General features: G+C 37.7%; 1 protein-coding gene across 1 annotated transcript in view; it reads right to left on the reverse strand.

The window, feature by feature from the left end:
- The window catches only part of TENM4 (teneurin transmembrane protein 4), a 2,712,352-nt gene that overhangs the window by 1,703,464 nt on the left and 982,962 nt on the right, over nucleotides 1–25,926 (reverse strand). The window contains exon 7 of the mRNA XM_077867222.1: nucleotides 6,292–6,345. The gene's annotated coding sequence lies outside the window, so the exon portion shown is untranslated. The remainder of the gene's footprint in view (nucleotides 1–6,291; nucleotides 6,346–25,926) is intronic.

Genomic DNA, 25,926 nt, shown 5'->3' on the forward strand with positions numbered 1-25,926 from the left:
TTAAATTTGTATTTGGCATGAGTCAAGTAAAATCTCGGTATCTGTATCAAACCCTGGTGGTGGACTGAATGACTGAGCTGGTCGGGTCCTGCCCGTTGCTATGGCATCTCATGGCTGACTCTCATCACAGCTGTTGAAGCCATAGATGGGTTTAAAGCCTTATTATCCTAAGGGAGATACTGAGGATTTGTTTTGCCTTCTGTAAGATGGGGATATAATAGCAGGACATGGTTTTTCTACCATATACAATTTTGATGAGAATAAATTCAGATATTATATGTAGAGATATTTATAAACTGTGAAGTGCTATTCTAATTCAGAGAAGCATCATTATTAATGTCACATCTTATCCTAATAGTTGTCCTGAGGGTTTCTGGACATCATATACATCAGCTGTTTGGCCACGAATGTGGACTATGCAACAGTATCTTTTAGAGCTTAGGAAAAAAAAAAAAAAAACAGACAAACCCACAGGATAAATTAGAATGCTTGAGATCATCATGCAAAGACCATCTAAGGGTTTTTACGCTTTTGCATTATTTGTTGCTACTTTTTTCCTCATGAAAGTTAAGTGTCTTTGTTAACTCCCCAGATTTGTACTATCTTTTTCATTCTTTTTCAGAAATGATGCAGTGAGAAAAAAAATCCTATTCTCACAATTTTTCTGACTTGTTCAAACATAGTTTGGGCCAACTTGTTCTTATGAGATTTTGGCACTTTTTCTTGGCTGAAGGAAGGGAAGAAATACTTGGAGTATGTTTTTATGCTTGTCATTTTATTTGTACGTTGGAATTCACCTCTAAACTTTCTCTTCCATTCAGTGAGATAAAACTTCCTGGACAAATGTCCCCATCATTAATCATATTTCCATTAAAGTACAGCCAGATTCAGTTTATTTCCAAAACCACATACTGAGTATCTACTCTGCCTCATACTGTACTGGTAGATAAAGGGAGGAAATGGCATGGCTCCCTGCTCTGAAGAAGTTCCGATGCTAGTGTGAAGACAAATGTTTATTCATACTTCAGTGTGATGAATCCCTTGATATTTGTTTGCACATCAAGACAGGAGAGCTCAGAAGATCACCTTGACCAAGGAGGAAAAACAGTCAGAAGAGGTAACCTGAAGGTTACACTCTTACATATCAGAAAAGATAAAAACAAACAAGACAAATTCTCAAAATGACTAGCCAGTTGTATTGCAGAAAGTAATATCCCCCCAAAAGAACTCCATTTCTAACTTCCCCACTATATTATTTGTTAGATTGACTAATTTTCTCTCATTTGTTTCAAGGGTGAAAAGTAATCATCTACCAGCTGATGTACTAGGAAATCTCAAGAGGCAAAATAGAGCTGGATTTTGTAAAATGGCTGATTATATATTTTTAAAAAGGGAATGGGGATATTTCATCTTCGAAGTAAAAACAACTAGCTTGTTTCACTGTATTTAAAAACAAACAGAAATCCATAAGAGATCATCCTAATGTGGAATCTTTCTCAGGGTATCTCTTGCCACATACCAAATGAAAACATTGATGTGGTCTGCTGCCCTATGCTACTTACAGTTTTTTGAAGTCATAAATTTTTCCCTTATCTTGGAAAGGGAAAAAAAAAAAAAAGCTTCAACTTTCTAATTTATAATTTAAGAAGTTTTGTTAGATCAAAAGGAAAGAAAGAATGAACAGAAGCAAAGAGCGTAAAAAGCTTTAATATTTGAGTGATCGTACCATACTTGGAGCAGCCTTTCTCACTGCTGCTGTAAAGCACAAGCAGAGAAAAGAAACTAGAGAATGATTTGCTCAAGGTTGTTCAATGTGAGTCAGAAAAGATTGGATATTTGAATGCAGCTAGAACTGACATCTTTCTCCTCTAAAAAGGTATTTTTGTATGTGATTGGTTTCAATCTCAAAAAGTAAACACAATCACATTTCACACATTTCAAGCAGCAAACAAGGTATTGCTGGGGTTTTTTTGTTTTTTTTTTTTTGTTTTTGTTTTTTAAGGGAAGGAGTGTTGGGAGGCTTCAGGAGGAGATATATTTACTACATAAAAAAATATGAACATGTTACTCAATGGGAGAATGGGGGAGATTAGTATGGCCTCCTTGGGACAAATAGTAAGTGTAAGAAGATAAGACTGGGTGGAGGTAGCGATGGGCAGAGCCTGGGAGAAGTGGCATGGAAGAGCAGGAATTGCTACTGCTTCCTGCACCTTCCTAAGCCACTTTACACCCGCCAGTTCTGCAGACTTTCCAACTCTTCCTCACCCTTTCAAACTCTCCCAAGTAAATCCTATCTCCACTCTTCACTATGCAAAGCAATATGACCTCCTGATTAAGAGCTCCGTATGCACTGTTAAACATGCTGCATTCAAATCCAAAAGCTATTTGCTCCTAACTTAGGGACTTTTGGCAAGCTAATTTACCTTTCTGAGCCTCAGGCTTTCTTTCCAACTGAAAAAACTGGGGAACAACAGTGGCTGCTGCAGAGGTGGTTGTAGCATTAAATGAAAGAATCCATGTGCTCACAGCACTGCTTGACAATGATTAATAAATAGTAGCAAATGTTATCATTTTTATGGAATATATTGCATATATTGTTTTCATTTGCTTGTCTTCACTTAAAGAATGTTGGCTCTAGAGAACAGGTTGTAAGTAAAACATGAGGTTGCACTGAAGCCTACCCTCTATGCTTTGTTATTAAATTCTAATTCTTTCTCATTAAAGAATTTAGTGATAATCTGTGGTTGTGGGAGTAAATGTACTATGTCCAGAACTGGCATTTTGTAATTCAGTATTCTTTTTGCCCTTCTTGTCTTTCCCGGGATGTTTGCTTCTTCCTAGAGGACCTTAAACTCTCATAGCTTTCTGTTTTTGTAGACTGTTAACCCTTACCTATTGTGAAGTTCTTTGTGGTACTTTTCATATGGTTATGGTTCACCCTCTCAGGTCAACATTTTTCAGTAATGAGAAAGAGTTATAAACCCCAATTGAGAGGTAGGAACTAGATTTTAAAATAAAACTCCCTCGTAGACAGCACCATAACTCCCTGTATAAGACCATTTAGCTTTTCCCGATAGATGTACTTTAAAGCATTATTAATTTTTTTCTCAACATTATTTGAGTTCTCCAATTCCTTCTAAAGAGAGGTAGAGCTATGCCCTTTTTTAAAAAAAGTTTTTATTTACTTTAGAGAGAGAAGAGTATGTGAGCAGGTGGGAGAGAATCTCAAGCAGACTCCACAGAGCACAGAACCCTAACACGGGGCTCCATCTCATGACTCTGAGATCAAGACCTGAGCCAAACCCTAGAGGCAGCCAGTCACTTAACTGACTGAGCCACCCAGATATCCCAAGATATGTTCTTATGAGTCCCTGTTTTTACCTATACCATCTGAGGTCTCTGATGCAATAGGAGAATAGGGCAAGTTTTAGAAAAAGAATGAATAAAGTCAGGCCTAATATCATAGTAATGAAGTCTGAATGTCAAACTGATTTTTTTTTTTAGAGACTAAATATAAGGAAATTTTTTTGAGCAAATTATAAGGAAACATAGGGTTGAATCAGACAGTACGGTGGAGAGAATGTAGGGTTAGAATGTAAACCATTAAGGCTAACATGGGTAAGAAAGAGCACAAAGTAAGGTGACAGCAAATAAGACAACAGGATTAGGTTAGGATGCAGAGGTCCTAAGAAAATTAGAAAATCAGAGCTCTAATTCAGGATACTTTTCTGGAGCTACTTAGAGAGAACTCACTTTTCTTTGGTCTATCTTGTAGGCCCCAGGATTTTGCTTTTTACTAGAAAATCCTATTGCTAATCTCATACATTTCTCTACCTTTCCACCCTTTCCATTTTACTCAACCTTGTAAGAGTCAGTGCAGAGAAGATAATTATTCAGTCAGCTTAGAATCCAAAGGAGTTAATTTGGTTATGTAAGGATAATAGAATTGAGGAAAGATGACTGTGGGGTATAAGCTAGAATTTGTAGACCTCTGAAGAAGTTTTATTTTTTTTTTAAGATTTATTTTTATTTATTTATGATAGACAGAGAGAGAGAGAGAGAGAGAGAGAGGCAGAGACACAGGCAGAGGGAGAAGCAGGCTCCATGCCGGGAGCCCCACGCAGGACTCGATCCCGGGACTCCAGGATCGCGCCCTGGGCCAAAGGCAGGCGCAAAACCACTGAGCCACCCAGGGATCCCCTGAAGAAGTGTTTATATGTAAGTGGAAGAAGTGTAGTTGGAAAGGTTTCCCAGGTAGCAAAGGCATGGGGAAGTCTCCTGGGTTTGAAATGAATTAAGTGTGCACTGATGAGAACCCTTTTGGAAAACTATGTGAGAGGTCATGTCTATTTGCCAAAGCCATATATCAATAAAATAAAAAAGAAAGCAAAATGAATATCTATTGGACATATGAACATGTATCTACTGCTTTATACACATTAGCTCATGAAATCCATCCAACATTCCTATGGGACTGGTATTTCCACTTTACAAGACAAAAACTGAGTTATAGGGAGGTTAGTAATTTGCCCAAGGTCACATAGTTAGTGATGGGCAGAAACAGGTTTCAAACCTAAGAGTTTGTGAATTCTAAGCCACACCCTTCTCATTGAGCTCCCAGCCCCCATGAGGAACATTTATTAGCATATATTATGAATGTAAGTGGAGAATAGCAGACTGAACAGGATAAGAGAAAGAGACTCAGATTTGAAGAAAAGTTGATGGGCAAGTCACACACCAAGAATTCTCTGAGTGAACTGGGATGAGTAAGGGACTCATGTTGTTGGAAGGTACAAAAGTCCATAGATAGATCTGAGTACTTTGGATTTCCAAACAGAATTCTGGTGAAAAATTAACTTGATCCCAAATGAATTTTTGACCCAGGTAGACCCTAGAAACTTGCTTAGGGTGTTGAATAGAGAGTCCTAGATAAACTAAAATTTTACTAGGTGAGAGTGTACAGAATGTCACATATCAGTGGACTGAAATAGAATTGCTTCTTTTCTAAATGTGTGCATACTCTCACAAGCATGCCCTCATTGAGGGGGGAAAGTACATAGTAATGCCACGCAGTAAAATCCGAACCTATTATATTGGCATATTATTTTTTCAAATCTAAGAGGTGCAACCTTATTTTATGTAACACTAAAAAACAAACAAATAGAAAAACCCCAAATGCTTGTAATTATAACTAGAAGGTTCCATTAATTGTAAGACACATGCTGAGTTTTGCAATGATGAAATGGGAATACATCTGCATCCTAGAACCAACCAATTGCTGTATTTTCTTTCCATCTAATTTCTATTATAAATTGAGGTCATATCTAACAGATATTTTCTAATAGTGCTTTTTCACTTGCCTCAATACTTTCTATTAGGATTACAATTTTTTTTTCAAAAATGATAATTTTGATAGCTACATAATACTCCATTATGTGGCTATGTCACAAGTTAGTTCGCAAGCCTTAATTATTGGATAGTAGGGTTTTTCCCCAATGTTCCATTATTATAAGCAATGACTCAGTAAGCATTTTTTAATATAAATGTTAGTATTTGTTTTTGATGAGTCCCTTAAAAGAGATTATCCCCAATTGAAACAGATCAACAGGCATAAATATTTTAAAGACTTTACTTACATATTTCTCTATTAGTTTAAAGAAAAGTCATTTAGTTTACACTAGAAAAGCAATTTAAAACCAGAGACAATAAGCCCAATAAGCCAACATACTTAAAGGCTTTTCCTAGAATCCAAATTCTATCAGAGAAGCTGGCACTCACTGGAGTTATACCTTATTTTGGTCCTGTGAGGTCCCTTTTTAAATTTCCCAATTCCAGAACCGATTTCAAAGCATGTGTTGTGTCAAACCATCTGTTTCTACTCAGTAAAAGGATTCCATGCCACTTCCCTGCAAAATGGGTAGGAAGGGTCCTGAAACCCTGTAGTGTCCTGGTTCCCTTTCCTACAGCAAGTGGACAAATTCCTGAGTGATAATCACGATCCAGCTATGTTTTCCTACCATCTCACCTTTTCTTGACAATTCCTAACCAGCTCAAATAAATTGTCTATGTATTTTCTATATGTGTACACTGCCACATTTTGCTGACCAATTTGAGCCCAAGGGACCAAAACAGCAATCGCTTTACCCATATGATTGTTTGTGGGAGTCTGATCAAGGAAGACATCAGGGTAGGACCTAGCACACTCTGAAGACACAGTGGTTAAATTGAGGTTCTCCACAAGGTTGTTGGCCCTAACATGTGGGTGCTCATGGCAGCTCACCAGGGGCTTACCTCACTCAGCCTTGCCTTCTCAGTCCAATCAGTCCAGTGAAAGCGCTGATTTATCTAAGAAAGGGGAGCAGAATGAGAAGAATGTAACACGAAAATAAAATCTGTAACATAAGCATCAGATAAGTTCAATTCTTTCAGCACGAATCAAGAATCTCTATAATTCAGAAAAAGAACAAAAATGCAGTAAGAGAAAATAATGTTCTTATCAAGTGATTCAAACACCACCTATAAAATTTAGACCCATGTTGAGCCTAGCCTTCAGAAACGACCTGGCAAGATGAAACAAGAGTCATTTTAGAGTCATTTAATCTCTCTAACTTCAATTTTCTGAAAGCAAAGAGCCGCAGCAGTATCAGACCTCATTAGCTCAGGGAGGGGTCTAGAAAATGAATCCAGTATAATTACAAAATGCTTCTGAAATAGCAAGCGAAAAACATGTGTATGTTCTTCTATGATTTGACTTCTCCGAAGGTATCGCCCCTATGTTAATAAGCAACTTTAATTCACACTGATATGGAAGTGATGAGTCTAATCCTAAATCTGTAATCACACACTTCGGCATGAGCATTTTCCTCAGCGTGAAAGAATACTGAAAACATTCTGATGCAGTAAGATTTATACTTTAAAAAAATTGTAATAAAGAAGACTTCTTTGGACTATGTTTATTTTCTTTTCAAAGAAATGCATAATTAATCATGATTGATACACTCTGTTATTATTCCCTATGAATGGATTAAGAGTACAAAGCAGTTTCAGTAGAAACCCTATGATTCTTCTAAGATTCAAGAACTCTGTATCTTCAAATCATTCTAACTCTTATGACTTACAATCATGGGTTTTATTTTAATATCCCAAGAACGTCAAATAATAAGATACACATTCACATTCACATTCACAAAGGTCAAGGTGAAAAATCTTCTCATTTATATGTTTAAACTATCAGTGTAAACATTTTTACTCAAATATATACAAACCTAACACTGCATTAATATCTTCAATATCATTGTTTCTCCATTCTTCATGTAACATTTCAATAGAAGACATTTTATGGTTTTATATGTTATGAGACACATGAAATGTCAGTATTAGAAATCAGTCTTCTTTAAGATCATAAGAGAAGATAAATTGGTACGAAACTTCCACTAGAAAAAGAAAGATTCTTAGATTTTCAGGGGACACTATTCTAGTCACATTCCATCCACGTTGGCATTTTATCCACACCTCCAATGTAAGAATCCTAACTAAAAAAGCTGATCACTAATAAATGATGTGCTTTAGGGAGAGTCTTGAACTTAATAAATTTGTCAGATAATTTCCTTTACAGGTTCCAATTAACATTGACATATAGTCACCAAGCAAACTTTAAACGTATCATTTCAAATTTATTCATCACAACCACTGATCATTCTTATACTCTTGTCCTTATTTCTCCTAAACCAGGACTAAAATTGATACTTTTTGAGACATACTCAGAATGCCTTGCACTTAATTCTGTCATAACATTTTTCATGTAATATAATGGTTGATGATTTAGTATGTGCATGAAGGAGGTGACCACAGCTGAGTCACTGATAAGACAAAAACTATTAACAGGTATGCTCACAATTTACCCCGCCTCTATTAGAAACAAACAAACAAAAAACAAACAAAACCCCCCACAATGGGACTTTGCTCACATAGATTGTCCCTTGTCATTTCTAGACAGTTCCACCTCATTTGAATATAGTTCTTCTCACTTCTACACTTCTGTGATGCAGAATTCAGGTAACTGATGGAGAACACTAGAACTAGAAAGGAAGAGAAGGAGATGGGGTTTGGAAGGATGAAGCCAAGAGAGTTGATTCTCAAGAGGAAAACAGAAGAGGAAATGCATGTCAAAGATTGTGCACAGCTTGGGAGTAATGCAGCAAACTGAAGGGTAAGTCATCACAGAAGGTCAGAAAAAGCTAAATAAGAGAGGGAGTGAGAAAGAGGAGAAAAAGCTAATTAATTAGGTATTTGGTTAGTTTCTGGATTGGTAAGAAATCTGAGGGATTATTAAGTAAATGGAGCTTAAGAGCCGGAGAGAAAACAATTTTATGAAGCTTAGGGACCATGTCCTCCAATCCTCTTCACTGGTCTTTGAGAGAGATGAATGGTAACTGAAGTTTCTTAGAACATTAATTGACTTTCTGAATAGCAAAACACCTTAGACTACATCAACATGTCTTTAATTTTTAATGGTAATACAATCACTTATGCACCCTGGTCACCCCACATAGTGTCTGTGACACATTGTATTTCTGATAAGAGTTCATTAAAAGAAATTAATATCTGAATAAGTAGAATATTACATGGTTAATTTTTTCACTAGTGGAAGAAACTACAATATGGGAATTTAACATATATATAAAATATTTAATACCCCATCATGCATCCACAGTGACTTCATTCATCTTTCTTGAACCAAGGATAAAACCTGCACTAAAAAAGATAATTAAAGGAACAAACTATAGGTCTTACACCAGAATGAAGGCAAAAAAAAAAAAAAGAATAAAATATCAAGATTTAAGTTAGACAAAATGAAAGTTTCATTTATTTAATAAAAAAATTAAGTTGGAAGCAAATTGTCAGATACTAAAGATGAAAAGAGTGTCTTGAGGAGGCTTGAGTTGGTAGGTGAAAGAAAGAAATCTGAAAAGCGACCACACTGTTCTTAATAGTGAGAAGCCCAGGGTCTACAGAAGTACAGAAGGAAGAACACTCATTGTGTTTGGGTGCCAGGAATTAAGACTGTCTTTATAGAACTCACACTTCCAAGATGAGCAATAGTTCATCAGGCAGGGAGGAAGGCATGCCTGGCAGAGAAAACTACATATGCACAAGCATGGTGGTGGGGGTGAGGAGGGGAAGGTGTGATTAGGCAATGCTACATTTGAAAATTTCAAGAAGACTCTGTTTAGAAAGTGTGGAGCTAAGTGTCTGGGATGGGTGTTGCGAGGTGCTAGGATGATGTAGGGTGAGGATGAATGTCAGCTTCGAAGAAGAAATGTCATGAATGTTATGATTAATAAATGAATAAGTGAATGCTATGATTAATTAGAAAACTACTTTTCCTGAAGATGAAAGGGACATACACACACACACACACACACACACACACACACACGCACATTTGTTTATTTACCTTAAGATAGAGAATGTCTGTAGCATTACAGAAAGATGAGCCTGCAGCAGGCAAATTGATGAAAATGAATTCAGTGTGGGTATTGTGCCAGAGTCCATGTGAAAAATGGAAGGCAACTAGTGAGGAGTTGTGTTTGAAAGGCGTTTTTGGAATCAAGATTGACAGGATGCGAAAGGTGAGGGCAAGAGAGAAATTGAGCAAGACACAGGGATTTGTGGTTCCAGAGACTGAGTGGACGATGGTTGTGTCATGAACCAAGATGGGTTGTGTAGGAAGAAAAGTCCTGGCAGGAAAGATAATATATTCTGTCTTGAACATGTTGCATTTGAAGTATTTGTAAGGTGTCTCAAGATTTCAGCCATAAATAATAGTCTTTGCACTAGGAAGATAGCCTGGATTTGTTGATATAGATAAGCATGAGCCTTATGGACATAAGACAAGGAAAGAAAAGCCAATGTGAAAATCCTGATCTAGGGTGGTTGGTAGAACAGTGTTCAAGACAAAGGGAAAATAATCACTGGGGAAGGATTCTATAAGTAAGAGGAAAACCAAGATACTTTGGGGATCTGGGATTCTGAATTTAAGATAAAAGAAATTCAAGAAAAATGAAGATTTTGTCCTCCGTAACAAAATCAGGGTGTGAGAGTTTAGGATTTGGATTTAGAAGACTTCAGATTCTTCCATCTGAAGAATATCAAGGGATATTGATAAGCTCCACACTAAAGAATATATGAGAATATTAAAATATAATATTCAGAGCTAACAAAGTAGTTCTTCTGAATTATAAATTATTATATAAGTATTTGCTCTAAAACTATACATTTTGAATTAATAGAAATATATTTCTCTTCCTCCTTCCCTCCCTCCCTCCCTCCCTTCCTTCCTTCCTTCCTTCCTTCCTTCCTTCCTTCCTTCCTTCCTTCCTTCCTTCTTTCCTTCCCTCCTTTCAGTTGGCACAGGATACCATAGCAATTATTTCCATGAACACTGCTGGGAAATGAGACCATTATATTCACATTTGATGAGTTTGGAACCAAACTCCAGAGGGAATATATCAATTAATTCTAACTCTGGGAACCGGCTTCCAGGAGGTGACAGTAAAGTTGGAAGGATAACTGGGCTTTAAGCATATGGAGAAAATGTGCTATGAACATAGTAGATACTCAGTAAAAGCCTGTGCACTGAAGATTATCTTCAGTAAGATTACATTTTTAGCAGGTGAATGCAATCTCAAGTTTCTATATTCTTGCTTAAAGATTTAAAACAGCTGCTCTGGACATGCACATCCTTTGTTCTATGAGCTTTGTACATAAATCATGACCCAAATCAATGAAAGATTTAATCCAAACTGATGCAAATGCAAATGCCCTAGTTTCAGACAGCTGCAATGGTTATTTTAGTACATCTGGGAAACAGCTGTCGAGCCTCATCTTTACAGTGGTTTTTGTTTAACTTCAAATGAGTGTCAAGACTAAAGGAATGTAGGTGATTAGAAGGTGGTAAACATTTTGGGAATACACAGGAAATTCTGAGCATTTTTTTCTCTGAGAGCTAAATAGCCCTCCTCTCACAGAGCTGGCATAACAGAATGTTCTCATGGATAACCTTACCCCATCCAAGCTCCGAGGGCATCTAGACTGGCTGGAGGGCGTAGCTAGTTTAATGATTCCAAAAGCACTCTTCTCCTGTGATTACACAGAACCAGTAATGGGATAGTCATTTTCAAGGCCAAGGGTAAGTGATTACTCACTGGGACACAGAGGTTATGACAGGACAGACCAAAGCTGATGTGGACAGTAAGAGGCAAGATGCAGAGCTTGACCTTCTGCTGCAAGGAAGACTTTGCATCTGAGCCAGACAGCTGACGAGATGCCTTCTCCTTGGGATTCATACCACAGCAATAGGCTAATAGATTTATGCCATAAAAGCACTGACCTTTGTGGGCAGAAACATTTTCTCACAGGAAAGAAAAAGGAGCAATACGCCCATGTGTGCTATAGTTTTGGCAGTGACTGACAGCCCGGACTGGCTCCGGTATCCAAGAAGCGTATGTGCAGGCTTTTGCATTGTTACCCTTTGATTAACTTCTGACATACTTTGCAACATAAAACTCTTAGAGGGAAATTGCTCTGTAATGCTGGCTGTAACACCTCGAAACATTGCCAATGAGAGCTAAAATATACTCAAAAGCAGCTTGGCCTAAAACCAGGTGTATATGTATGAGTGCAGGTGTATATGTATGTGTACGCAGGGCCATACACACACACTTGTCTGTACGTGTGCATATGCCTGCATATGTGGAGAGGTGACAAATGTGGGTCTTTACATTTTCTACCTCATGATGCTATTATTCAAGTGCAATATTGAGAAAAAGCTTCAAACATGTTACAGGCATATTGCACATGGAGAGACTTAAGGAAGGCCAGCATGAAAATAAATAATGCATGAAGTCAGAGGCCTGAAGCAAATGTTAACTAATTTCAAAATGGGTCAAAATCACAACAATTAAGTCTCTGACATGTGAAGTCATTTTTTTCTCCCTAAAATATTAACCAACTTGCTTCACTTCTTCTAGATTGATTTGTAGAGCATGAAAGGTCATTTTGGAGGCAGAGGGGGAATTTGGCTTCTACAAGCCATCCATAATGAGAGCCAATAAATTAGGTAAAGCTCCTGTTTACCTAAGCTGAAATATTGATGTCCAAGCCCACATTGAATGCAAATCTCTACATTAATCATTTTTCTCCAGTCGGGAAATTCAGACCATGGTAACACATGCTTTGATAGACCTATACATCATAGTTACAGCAACATTAGACAGTGCCTCAGCGACAGAATACAAATATATTGCATTGGATTTCCTTCATTTTCCCCAGCCTGACTTTTATTTGTGTCTGCAAACTCTGTACCGGGTATGTGAAGTTTTGACATGGGTTTGGACAGTATTTTTGGCTCAGGAAATAACTGACGATTGGTAACAAGAATTTTTTGTCACTTACCTGCCAAGTAAATCTGAGGAGGCTCACATCTAGTTCCTCCAGCACAGACCTTGGCGATCAAGCTCCCCAGGTCATCTTCTCCTAGATACACACTGATATCCCTTGTGCTTCTCAAAGTACAATCTCTGAAACTTCTGCTTTTGGGTCTTTGGGTGTTTGCTGGGAAATGCAGTTCGTAGGCCCCCTACTAAATATATTCAATCAGATTCCCTTAGTGGGGCCAGGAAATCTGTTTTGTGGGATCCCAGATGTTTATTATGAACTGTTTTTGATAATTGCTATAGGCAGCCATCAGCTTTAGGCTCCTAAAGACCACTCTGATCTTGCCACTTTTCTATTTAGGGCCATCGCATACCTAAATACGTCCTAAATCTCTATCCAGTTTTATACTTAGCTCACCCTCTTCTACTCATCTACAGGCTCTACTCAGACAATCCCATCCCATGCTAAGTTTGCTATGGTCTCCATTTGCAGAAAACTCCCAAACCATTATATCCAACAGTGGTGGTTTCCCTGAGCTCAGATGTATATATGAAAATGCCTGCTGGACTTCTCCACTGGGCAATTTAAAGTCAATATGACCCAAACTGAACTATGCTTCTCTCCATGCCACCATCCATCCAGATAGAAATCCTGGTATTCTCATTGATCCTTCTGTCTCCCCTTTATTTTCATCAAGCAAGTCATCAAATAAATGGCCTCACGATGACTCCTCCTCCCCTAGCCCTGCCCAACATTCTGGCCTTCATCCCTTCTCACTTGCACCACTGGCCTCTAACTATTCTGTGTTCTCTCATGAACCACTAAAATCAATCTTACATGTGGTGGCGAAGTAGTTTTCACAAAAATAAATCTGAGTCACATGCTTTCTTAAAACCATATCTCCTCATAAAATCTAGTTGCCTGGCATGACATATCTACACTTTCCCATCTTGCCCCTACCTAATTTCCACCAATCCTCACCCTTAAGCTGTGGTTTCAATACCACAGTTGGTGGTAACTTCATACACACCAACCTTTTTCAAACATTTGTATTATATCTCCTATTTTCTTTCTGCCTAGAATGTCCTTTGACCTCAACTGTTTCCACCTAGAAATAAGTATTTGATAATTATAATGATTGTTAAAAATTTTATTTTATAATAATATTTTCTAACTCTGAGGACTTATTCTATGTGAAGCATTGAGTTAAAGATTCTTTTAGGGGGAGTGTCTGGGAGACTCAGTCAGTTAAGTGCCTAACTCTTCGTTTTGGCTCAGGTCATCATCTCAGGGTCATGATCTCAAGGTTGTGGGATTGAGCTCCATATCTGGCTCTGTGCTCAAGGGCAGAGTCTGCTAAAGTTTCTTTCTCCCTCTTCCTCTGCCCCTTCCCCTACTTCCACTCTAAATAATAAATAAATAAATAAATAAATAAATAAATAAATAAATAAATAATAAAATCTCTAAGCAAATTTAAAAAATAGATTCTTTTTGGTTCTTACAAGATCATAATGTGGTCACTCCCATTAGCAGCCTTTTTAACAGAACTTTGTTCAGGTCACTGTTTTCTCAAGGTTTTCTTTAATCTCTAGTCCAATTTTTTTGACTGCTTATTATCACCAATATTCCTTTTGCTTATTTCAATGCTAATAAAATGCTTAACCTCCTATACTGACATAATGTGGTGTTATTCTCTCTTAATCAGTAAATCACCTGCTCCAGAAAAACAGAGTATATATCTTATTCAGCTCCATTTTCAAAGCATATGGTCCCAACCTGGCATAACCAATGTTTCCTTAACTCAAGAGATCTGATATACTATTATGGAGACTATCACTGAGTGTCTCTTCTCAGCATATATACTGTGTGATCACATATATATTACGTGATCTAACACCTTGAACTTTTTTTTAAGGATTTTATTTATTTATTCATGAAAGACACACATACACACACACAGAGGCAGAGACACAGGCTGAGGGAGAAGCAGGCTCCCCATAAGGATCTCAATGTGGGACTCGATACCGGACCCTGGAATCACACCCTGGGTCAAAGGCAGATGGTCAACCACTGGGCCACCCAGGCATCCCTAACATCTTGAACTTTAAGGGGAGGAAGCATAGCCATGCTCAAGTTTATATCCCTCTTCAGTGGCTAGTACTGTATCTTTTATATAATCAATATTCAAAAGTACTAGTAGAAATTTAACTGCTACTCTCTACATTTAAGGGATATTAAACTGAGGTTTGGCTCTGCTAAATTTTAGAAATACATAGTACACAGAGTCACTGTTACAAGCAAAATCATTAGGCACACTAGCCATATTTAAACAGCATGATGTCAGAATAGATATTCATTAGACTTAATGGATTTGTGTGTGTCAGACAGAACAGATGTAAGAAGTTATGATAGAGTGCAAAATGAAAACAGAAACAGATTCCTGTGGTGAAAAAAGGGAAAATGTTATCTTGTGGAAGGACAGAAACCTCAAGAATGGAGGGACTCCATGGCTTGCAATAAATGTTCAAAAATTGTTCAATAATCATGCATTTTTTTTACTTTATATGTGTAGGATTTTTAGAATAATATAACAGTAATAAGCCATTGTTCTACTTATTGAATGCATACTCTGGATAGGTGTTTCATGTAGCTCAACACATTTTAGGTATGCATGATCTCTCATTTTACAAATGAGAACACTGAGGCTCAGAAGCATTTGGTACTTTCTCAAGGTTATGTCTTACTAGATTTGCATATAATATTCTGTGTACTCACTCATTTAATAAACACATGCTGAACAGTACATGTGCCAGACATGGTTGTAGGAACTAAACATATAAAGATAAATGAAGACTTTAAGGAATTCACAGTCTTGTTGTGGAGTCATAGATAATAACACATAAAAAAATAGGATGTTGGGGAGCCTTGGGTAACTCAGTGGTTGAGGGTCTCCCTTTGGCTCAGGGTGTGACCCCAGGGTCCTGGGGTGCCTGTGTCTCTGCCGCTCTCTCTCTGTTCTCATGAATAAATAAATTTCAAAAAGAATCTTAAATATACAGAGGGTCAGCTCCACTGAGATAGTTAACCTGTGGGAACAATGATGGAGGTTGTGATAACCTGTGACACTGATATCTAATTCAGCATGGGGTGAAAAAGCATGTAAGGCATCATGGAATACTTCCTGATAAGCCACAAAATGTCTGACTTTATGAGGGAAGAATCTTATCTGAAATGGAGGGAAGAGCACATACAGTTGACCCAGAAACTGGCCCCAGCTCGCCTTTCTCATCCCTGCTTTTACCAGAATATGTGTGATAAACATCACAGACCATCTTGATTTTGCCTACTTTCAAAGTAGACACCTTGAGAGATGACGATGAGTAGACCACTTGACTTAGAGTGCTGCTATCCAAGGTGCTTAGTGAAGATGGAAGTGTGTATCATGGAGGGGTGCTGAAAGTTTGGCCTATAAAGATGCAAATGGTGCCTTTTTGTGATTGTACAGGATACAGCCAAGTGGTGTCAATGACAGTCCCTGTTCCAGGCAGTGTGCTCTGTGTCTGACATATTGTATCTGACTTATTCCTCACAATGATTCTACAGATTAGGTTTACTTGCTTTCATTGTATGGATAAGGAGATTTATACCTGAGGAGTTTAAATAACTGTCCAAGAATGATACACAGAACAAATAAAAGGGCCAGGATTTAACCCAAAATATCTATGGCTTCAAAATTCTTGCTTTGTATATTCAGGAATCAGGAATTATATATATATATATATATATATATATATATATATATATATATATATACACAGACACACACACACACACACACACACACACAAACACAATAATATACACTATTTCACTCCTTGGGCAAGCTCTCTTCAAGCCTTAGAGAAAAGTACTTTCTTCTCTCAGTCCAGTCCTTAGGGAACAAGAAAACCTGCTGCTTCTGCATCAGCTTCTTGATGAGTTAGCAGCCTCTGTGGGCTCTATCTCCTTCCATTTTTCTGCTTCTTCCTGATTTGACTTCATTTTTTACCCTCACTTCCCCCACAATCCAGGTAGAAAATAATCATCCCTTTGACGACATCTGCTAGTAAATTTGTTCTTATTAGCTTGCCAACTTGTGTCTATTAAACTGTCCCAATATTAATCTAGGTCACAGAAGACCAATAGAAACTCCCTATTGATGTAATATTTCTTAAGTACCGTATGTTACCAGGTTTACAGGAGCTCAAGCAGAGCCACTAATGGGAACTATGAGCTCTGAGTAATGAAATAAATACGAAAAATGACTCTAGTAAGAAGTGTGGGCTTCCTTTGAACATACTTCTGTCTCATTTGTAGGACTGTGGGGTTGTTAAGCCTAATTTTATGGCCAATGTCATGTAAAACTTGTCTGTCTTTACTGTATCCTTAGCCACAAAGTCTCCCCCTTTCACTTTAGTTTAATTCCAGATTTGGGTTGAAATCCCAAAAGTGGTAGGTTTCTGCTCTGAGCACACCATGCATTAATCTACCACACACCAGAGTCCATTAATTTTGAATAGTGCTATCAATTATACTACGTGACAGGGAGATAACTATGTTATCACCTTTGCAGAAGTATCTTTCTTAGGAAATCTATGCAGCTTCATCAAGACTCTAATGCTGATGGATAAGTCTCTCCTCAAAAATCACAACCTGATTGCATTTTTCTTTCACAGGATCTTAAAAATGCAAGTAAATAGAAAACCTCTGAGGCTTATAATATCTATCCACATAGACAATGAATAAGCTTAACATTATTCTTCTAATAATAATAATAAGATTGTTGGGATGTTTGGGTGGCTCAGCAGTTGAGCATCTGCCTTTGGCTCAGGTAGTGATCCCGGGATCACAATAACATTTAAAAATAATAAATAAATAAGATTGTTTCTGCTTACTCTGGACCCTTTAAATAAGTGTAAAAGTCCTCAGAAAGACAATGTTAGCACTTGGACTTGGACTTGCGAGTTTCCCCAGGTTTATCTATTAGGTGCCACTGTGAAGTGACTCTTGTTTTTTTATTCTTTTGGGTTTTTTTTTTGTTGTTGTTGTTGTTAATTAATTTATTTATTATTTCTGTAAGAGAGATAGAGAAAGAGTATGAAAGTGCAGTGGGGAGGGGCAGAGAACAAGGGAGAGAGAAACTCAAGCAGACTCCATGTTGATCTCACAACCCTGAGATCAGACCTGAGCCAAAACTTAGAGTCAGACACTTAACCAACTGTGCCACCCGGGTGCCCCATGACTCCCTCCCCCATTTGGGTCTCTCCTATCCTATTCTCTCCTATTCTCCTATTCCCTGTTTAGACTCCTCATATTGGCAAAGCGGTGTTCTTCCTGGCCTTTCTTCAGGACAACTTCTGATTTGTGTTCTTCTCTTTTTTTTTTTTTTAATTTTTATTTATTTATGATAGTCACACAGAGAGAGAGAGAGAGAGAGAGAGAGAGAGAGAGAGGCAGAGACACAGGCAGAGGGAGAAGCAGGCCCCATGCACTGGGAGCCCGATGTGGGATTCGATCCCAGGTCTCCAGGATCGCGCCCTGGGCCAAAGGCAGGCGCCAAACCACTGCGCCACCCAGGGATCCCTTGTGTTCTTCTCTTAAAAACTCCAATAGAAAAGAACAAGTCCAGGGATCCCTGAGTGGCGCAGCGGTTTGGCGCCTGCCTTTGGCCCAGGGCGCGATCCTGGAGACCCGGGATCGAATCCCACGTCGGGCTCCCGGTGCATGGAGCCTGCTTCTCCCTCCTCCTGTGTCTCTGCCTCTCTCTCTCTCTCACTCTCTGTGTGACTATCATAAATAAATAAAATTAAAAAAAAAAAAAAAGAAAAGAACAAGTCCACTTCTGTGGTAAATTTCACTCTCTTAAATGATTTCCCTCAAATCAGGACAATAGAAATATTAGTAACTCCAAACTCATCCATGGCTTCCCAATAAGCTCCAAATAAAATAGAATCTCTTTGCCAACTATATGGTACAAGCCCACTGTACCATATAGTTGAACTTATTGCTTATTCATTTGTGCAATAAGCACGTGTTGGGTCCCACCCCATGCCAGCCACTTTTGTAGGTTACTACTGACAAGATGGAAGTATCCTATGGCCCCTAGACTTAATAAAAGAGAAGAAAAATAGCAATGAGCAAATACGTGTGCAATACGATTCAACTGCAGGTAACAAAGTAGGATCCAGAAACCAAAGTGGGGTAAATGTTGGGCAATGTGAAGAAGAAAGGAAGGCCAGAGCTGCCCCAGGTATGCCAGTCAGGAAAGACAACTGAAGACGTTATGTTGGAGCAGAGATCAAAGTATCTAATGAAAACTTTTTAGACCTTGTCAATGTCAAGTGCTCAGAATATGAGGTTGGATAGCATTTGGCAATTTTAGGGGAGATAATAAAGCCAAAATATTTAGGGCAGAGAGACAAAATTAGCTGGACAGGGGCTAGATCAGTCAGGCCCAGAAGCAAAAAGAAACCACGGACTCTTCTGAACTGTTCTGATACATCTCCAGGTCTGAGGGCAGACAGACCAGAAGGTTTCTTCAGTCCCTAATGACTGACAATAGGTCTCAACTTTGTGAGGGAATCATTCTACTCGCATGTCAATAAAAATGGATTCTCGTGTCCTCTCAATATTTCTTTAGGCTGAAGCAAATAAAATGTATGTTTTTGAAGAACATTTAGAAATTTAGACTGTGCTCACAACATTTTCTTTCCAAAGACAAAGAACACCACAGAGTACTTGGTCCCATTTCCTCTTGCAAATTATATATATTTGTATGTGTGTATAAATTTGTATATAATGGTTGTTTTGAATTATATATGTATGTAGTTCATAAAATATATGTACACAAATACCACAAAATTATACAGTATAATATTAAGAGTAATTTTATGTATGGTCGTGTTAAGGATGGTATTATTCTACTATTTTATTATTTTTATTTTAGTTCCCAAATTTCCACAATAAATATGCATGGCTTTAATAATTAAAAAGATCCAAAACTGAAGGCCTTTTTAAAATTGCCCCTATTTGCAGATACTTAGGAAAATGTGGAGGGAGATGTATTATTTAGAATTGTTAATCATCCATGTTTGGATCACATACCTACTGATTAAAAGTATGATGCTGGACATGTTGCTTAACTTCTCAGAGTCTCAGTTTTATCATTTGATAATGTGTAGGATTACTATGAGAAGTAAATTTTAAAAACTGAAAGCAATGAATCTACAGAAATATCTTAACCATACTCTTTTAGGGGTCAGAATCATAACTCCTAAATTGGTGTCCTGAGACCAATTCAAATATGTGTGTGTGGAGGGTTCCTATCATACAACCAAGTAATTCTGACACCAGCAGGGTGTCCCCAGAATTCAACTCAATGCAACTTAATTCCAATACTATCTACCAGGAGAGCATCAGATTCCTCCAGTTAAGGGTTTAGTCCTACAGGACTCCCTTTACTTCAGAAACCAGTCAGAAGCTCATGTTAACTGCATTTCTGATCAACTGGCTATAAATCAGAGAGTCTCAGGACCTCCTCCTCAGGTTCAATTTGTTGTAACAGCTCACAGAACTCAGAGAAATATTTTACTTTCTAGATTTCTGGTTTATTATAAAAGGATATAACTCAGGAAGAGAAGAATAGGGCGAAGTATGGGCAAAGGGTACAGAGATTCCATGCCCTCAGCAAGTGTGCCACTCTTCTCAATCTTCACACATTCCCCAACCTGGAAGCTCTCTGAACCCTATCCTTTCAGGGTTAATGGAGGCTTCTTTGCATAGCCACGATTGATTAAATCATGGGTTATTGATAACTAATTCAACTTTCAGCCCCACACCCACTTCCTGGAGGTCAGGGGATAAGACTAAAAATTCCATGTAATCTGGAGTTTGGCTCATTTGCCACTAGCTCCCATTCCTAGGGGGTTTCCACAAATCACTTTATTAATATAACAAAGGACACTTTTATTGCTCTCAACAGGAAATTCCAAGGGTTTCTGGAGATGTGAGCCAGAATAGGGGCAGAGACCAAAAATATATATTTCTTATAATAAATCACCATATCACAGGTGTATGCACATGGTATCTTGCAGAGTTTTATATGGAGTAACTTTAGAAATCCATATAGAATCCTTAGAAAATAAAGTTACTAGACCCCTCAACTTCTGGAACACGCTCGTTATATGCCTATAAAATTGTGAAATTTAGACTTGAACACAAATTCCAACCAGGCTTGATTAGCACCTAACTAAATTCATTCCCAAATCAGGTAGCATTTTAGGAATCCTATCATTTGTTGTCTTAAATGCACTTCCAATATGGTATGCTGGAAAGGTGTTGGTCTTCAAATTCAGAGTTTGAAGCATCTGAGATAGTAAGTGGCATATAATAGGTACTCAAAAAATGACCACTACTCTTGTAATGATTAGTACTATAATTATTTTAGAACACTTAATATATTTTGTATTTGTAACCACAGTTCCCTGACCCTGTTCAAACACATTTGTGTGTGTGTGGTTTTTTTTTTTTTTTTTATCTCTAGAGAGAACATTCATCTTTGTTAAATGGCATTTTGTGAGAATTAAGTAGTCTTATTGCAGCCTGTTAAAATCTCTTTAGATCTGATTCAGTCAGAAACTATATGCATTCACTTTCCAAATTCTTGTCACTCTTGCATTTGATGAACTGTCTACTAGAACTTTGGCAAAGCCACAGATAAAAATGTTGACTGCAGTAAATTTGAAGGCAGAGCCATGTATTCTGCATATCCCCCACTATGAGAAAGAATTGGGACTGTTTTCAGCAGTGTACATCTGTGCCCTTTGAAAAATGGCAGACTGAAATTGTTTTAATTGGTTAATTTTAACCTGGGGTCAGTGCATTTATCTGAAGTCCATTTAAGTTTATAGGATGTAAGGCCACTTGAAAATTGTCATTAGTTGTCATTTTTTAAGAGACAAACTGAATCACAAATCAAACCTGGAAATTTCTTGATACATCTGAGCAGTATAATTAATGAAAATCAACTAATCTTTTAAAATTTACTCTGTCCTAGGCTCTAAGCCAGGTCCTAAAGAAGTTTACAGTCTAATGAAGCAAGCAGATATATAAACATAACATTCCTATATATGTTGTCAAATGCTATAACAGAGGCATCCACAAGTGTTTCTAAAGCATCACAACCACATTTCTTGCCACAAAATTGTAAAAGTTTTAGAACTGGAAAATACTAGATTATCAAATCCAATCTCTTCATCATACTGATGGAAAAACTAGTTGAGAGAGTGGAAGCAATTTATCCAAGTTTACACAGTTAATTTGTGGATCAGAACTCAGATGTCTAAGTGCCAATTCTGTGTTGCTTCTCTTCTCCTCTCCCCCACTGACCATATTCTCCCAAATCAATAAATGTATGCGGTAATCAAATATCCTGTCTGAGGATGTATTTTCATAATCTAGGGAAGATATAGATGCAGAAGAAATAGAAAATTTGTATGTGTATCCTATTGAATTTTTACCCAAGAATATACCTAAAAAATTAACACACATGCTCATGCACAATTGAATTCCCTTAAATTCCAATAGTAGCTTGTCATTATTTGTTTGTTTGGGTGTTTTTCCTCCTCAGTGGAGTGTAGGAAAATACAATAACAACACCTTGTTAATTGAGGATTCAGGCTTGTTAGTTTTTAATTAATTCATTTTACAAATGTTTATTGGCCTTTTACTATACAAAAAGTCCTTTGTAAAATAAAATATAAAGTAGTTATGGCAGCACCCCTTAAGGAAGTCTGTTTGTCTTGGCAGTACTCTGTTCTTTGGGTTGCAAAGAGCCTAATGAAATGTATTATAAAGTGTAATGAAAGCAGAACAGTCCAGATTCTCACTCTTACCAAGAACACACAGGCTACTGTCACTGATCTAGGGTATCTGTTCTACCATAAATTAGAAGATCCAGTAAATATTTAGTAGATCTTGTTAACTGAGAAGAATTGAGACATGTGATTAAAGAGATATTTTCTCATTTGGTTCTCCCAACTACTCTGAAGAACTGATATTTTCATTACTCCCTAGTTGTTCTAGATAAAACCCTGAGGTTTATAGATACTGATTAACTTGTCTCAGGTTACACATCAAATAAACGGAGAAGCTTGAATTTGAATGCAAGTCTGCATGACTAGAAGGCCTAAGCTCTTTCCACAGTATTTCTGGAATCAAAGTGTGGTGAGAGCCATGAGTGTGTCCAGTCCTGGGACAAATGGATAAGACGAGCTTGGAAAGAGTCAGTTCATTGCTGAACCCAATAATTTGCCTTTGGTAGGGGTGAAACTTATGCTTTAAAAACAGTTTTCTATAAATTAACATACAAATGCATACACATGTACATACACACACAAATATATAATCCTCAGTGTATCTAAGTGTAAAATTCTGTACTTCATCTGTGAAATTCTACACTTGGTCTTTCAAAGCTATTATTTGCCATTACTGTTAATGATGATTATTTTTCACTTTCTGAAGCTCCAATTCTATATTTATAATATGAGCAGTTACATGCAAAATAGTTTACTGTGAATTTCAAATTTTTTCCCAATGTGGATGGCACTAGCAATGAGTTTATCTCCCCTTAAGCACATTTCTCTTTGGTCATGCCAAATTGCCTTAGCTATTTGGTCTTACCAATGGTGTAACACTTGCCAAAAGCTTCCACAGGGAAATTAGGTAGCTCTAAGAAGCTCCAGATCTCTTAGCCCCAAGTTTCCTCAAAATAACCTGGACCATTTCCAAACTCTTCAGTTCCACCTCACTGGTCCCTGGGTAAGTTGTACAAGATTTTTGAATGACCTCAATCTACCCTAATTTGAAATCACCACAGGTAACAGAAGGAAAAGCTGAAAGGGGATTGTTCCCAGACAGATCCTCTAGAAAGTGCTGCAGGCCCAGTATGGAGGGCCTCATTCTTCTACATGGCTTTTGTTTTTTATTTTATTTAATTTTTAATTTTACTATTATAATTATTTTTTTACTTACTGAATGGCTTCTTTCCTTATGATGACAAGGAAATTTCTGAAGAGAAGAGGCATCCCCCTGGCTTTCTATTAGAAGTCAGAAATGAAAAAGCAGGGGACAGACTCCCAATCCCTCTTTCATTTACTTTTCTAAAAGTAAATTTGCAGTATAGACAGAAGACTGAAATAGTGAGGGCTTCAGTTAATTATGCAGTGATATGTAGTAGGGATAAAACAATAAATCAGATCAAAAGTGTTCTTCACTCAGGAAGTCTGTAGTTAGTCATGAATGAGGTCATTTCAATAAAGTGAGATATGTATCAGGAACAAAAGTACCAAGAGAACTGAGATAGGGTACCAAACCCAGATCCACAGGGCTAGGGGAAAGTTTTAACTTTTGAGACCCATGTCTATTTATTCTCAGAGGTCATATATTGCATTTTTAATCTAATAGGCACTTATAATATTTTTGCTATACCCGTCACACACCATTATAAATACTTTATAAATATTAACTAATTTAACCTTCATATTGACCTTACAAGATAGGTACTACCATCAACAGCCCCATTTGATGGACAAGGAAACTGAGGCATAGGTATTTTGAGTACCTTGCTTGAGGTCACACAACTAGGTAGTGACAGAGATGGAATTTGAACCCAGAGGATATGCGCTTACCGCTAAAACAAATACCTCTTTGTAAATTTGTAAATTTTGTAAAAAATGAAAAAAACCTATGAGCTGGTCTGTAGGGCAGGTTCACATTCTGCAGTGCTGGAAGGGGAAGGAGTGAGGAATGATAATCATTCCATGGCCTGGTTTGCAAGAAAATAAGGACACCAAGAAACTCCTGGGGCCAGAAATATGCCATAATGAGTCCTGTGTAAAGTTCCTGCTAGGATACTACAACAGCCCATCCATATGTCACTTTGTGGGTTAGCCTAGCACCATCTTGGTAAGTGCCAATCTCTAAAGAAGGGAACATGTAGGGATCCCTGGGTGGCGCAGCGGTTTGGCGCCTGCCTTTGGCCCAGGGCGCGATCCTGGAGACCTGGAATCGAATCCCACGTAGGGCTCCCGGTGCATGGAGCCTGCTTCTCTCTCTGCCTATGTCTCTGCCTCTCTCTCTCTCAGTCTGTGTGACTATCATAAATAAATTTTAAAAAAAGAAAGAAAGAAAGAAAGAAGAAAGAAAGAAAGAAAGAAAGAAAGAAAGAAAGAAAGAAAGAAAGAAAGAAAGATGGAAAGAAAGAAAGAAAGAAAGAAAGAAAGAAAGAAAGAAGTAAATAATCTTTTCCCGCCTAAAAAAAAGCAATGTTTTGCAGATAGTAGTTTTCTCACCACACTTCTCCACATGCAGAGAGAGACTGATGACAAAGACCCCTTTTCTAATAGGCAAGTCCAAAACTATCCTCACACTGCCAGCCTTACAGAGGAAACAAGAGAACAGTTGGCCAAATCAGAAACAAGATATCCTCTTTATTGCTACCATCCATAATCCAAAAAATAACTGGACTTCCCAATAACCAGAAAACTCTGAGAACAGAGAGTGGGGAAGAGAAAAATGCATCAATTTCATGGACAAGAAAATATCAAAATTGCAGACAGAGCTCTGCATGCTCTCAGAGCAAACTAGCATGTGGCTATGTCTCTGCATCTATGGGGAACCAATCAGACCCTATGGGTAGCTCTGTAGTTAATCAATGGGCTCTCTTGGTACTATGCCTGTTTCATCAGGAACACTCAAAATATGCTTCTCCTTTTCATTAGCAATAACAGCTCTTGAGTACTGCTCATCTTCCTTAGAAGGTTTGTGATCTTGTATATGTCATTTAACCTAGCTGAACTTTCACTGTTATCCATTAAAATGAGTGTAAAGAAGTGAAATAATTTATCATTCTGACAACCAGAATTTCTATTAGGAAGAGAACGGTTTTACAGAAAAGCACCTTGATAAGTTCTGGTATTAGCTGATTGTCACCACAGCTTCAGGGAAGAAGGACAGGATGCTACGTGGGAAAACTAAACTTGAAACAGAGGAGGAGATCAAAAGAACCTAGAAGACAAAAAGGGGAAGAAAAGCAACAGAAGACCCTAATGGGGAGTTGCTAAAGTCAACTGGGGTTAAAGATGTATGAAACTCCACAGTGCATTAACTAAGGGCATCATAAGAGCAAAATTTCTTAATATTCTATTCTAAGTTGTTTACATTGCATGATATAAACCCTTCTCTGTTTTATACACATCTTAAGGACAGTCTAAAAGACTTATACATGTTTATTAGGAGTGTTGATATTTTTTAGAAGATTTTATTTATTTGAGAGAGAGAGAGAGAGAGTGCATGAGCGGAGTTCGTGGGGGAGGAGCAGGGGCAGAGGAAGAGGGAGAAGCAGACTCTGCTGAGTGGAAGCCCAACACAGGCCTGACACTGGGACCCTGG

The sequence above is a fragment of the Canis aureus genome, chromosome 23 (assembly GCF_053574225.1).
Source record: "Canis aureus isolate CA01 chromosome 23, VMU_Caureus_v.1.0, whole genome shotgun sequence".
Lineage (NCBI taxonomy): Eukaryota > Metazoa > Chordata > Mammalia > Carnivora > Canidae > Canis > Canis aureus.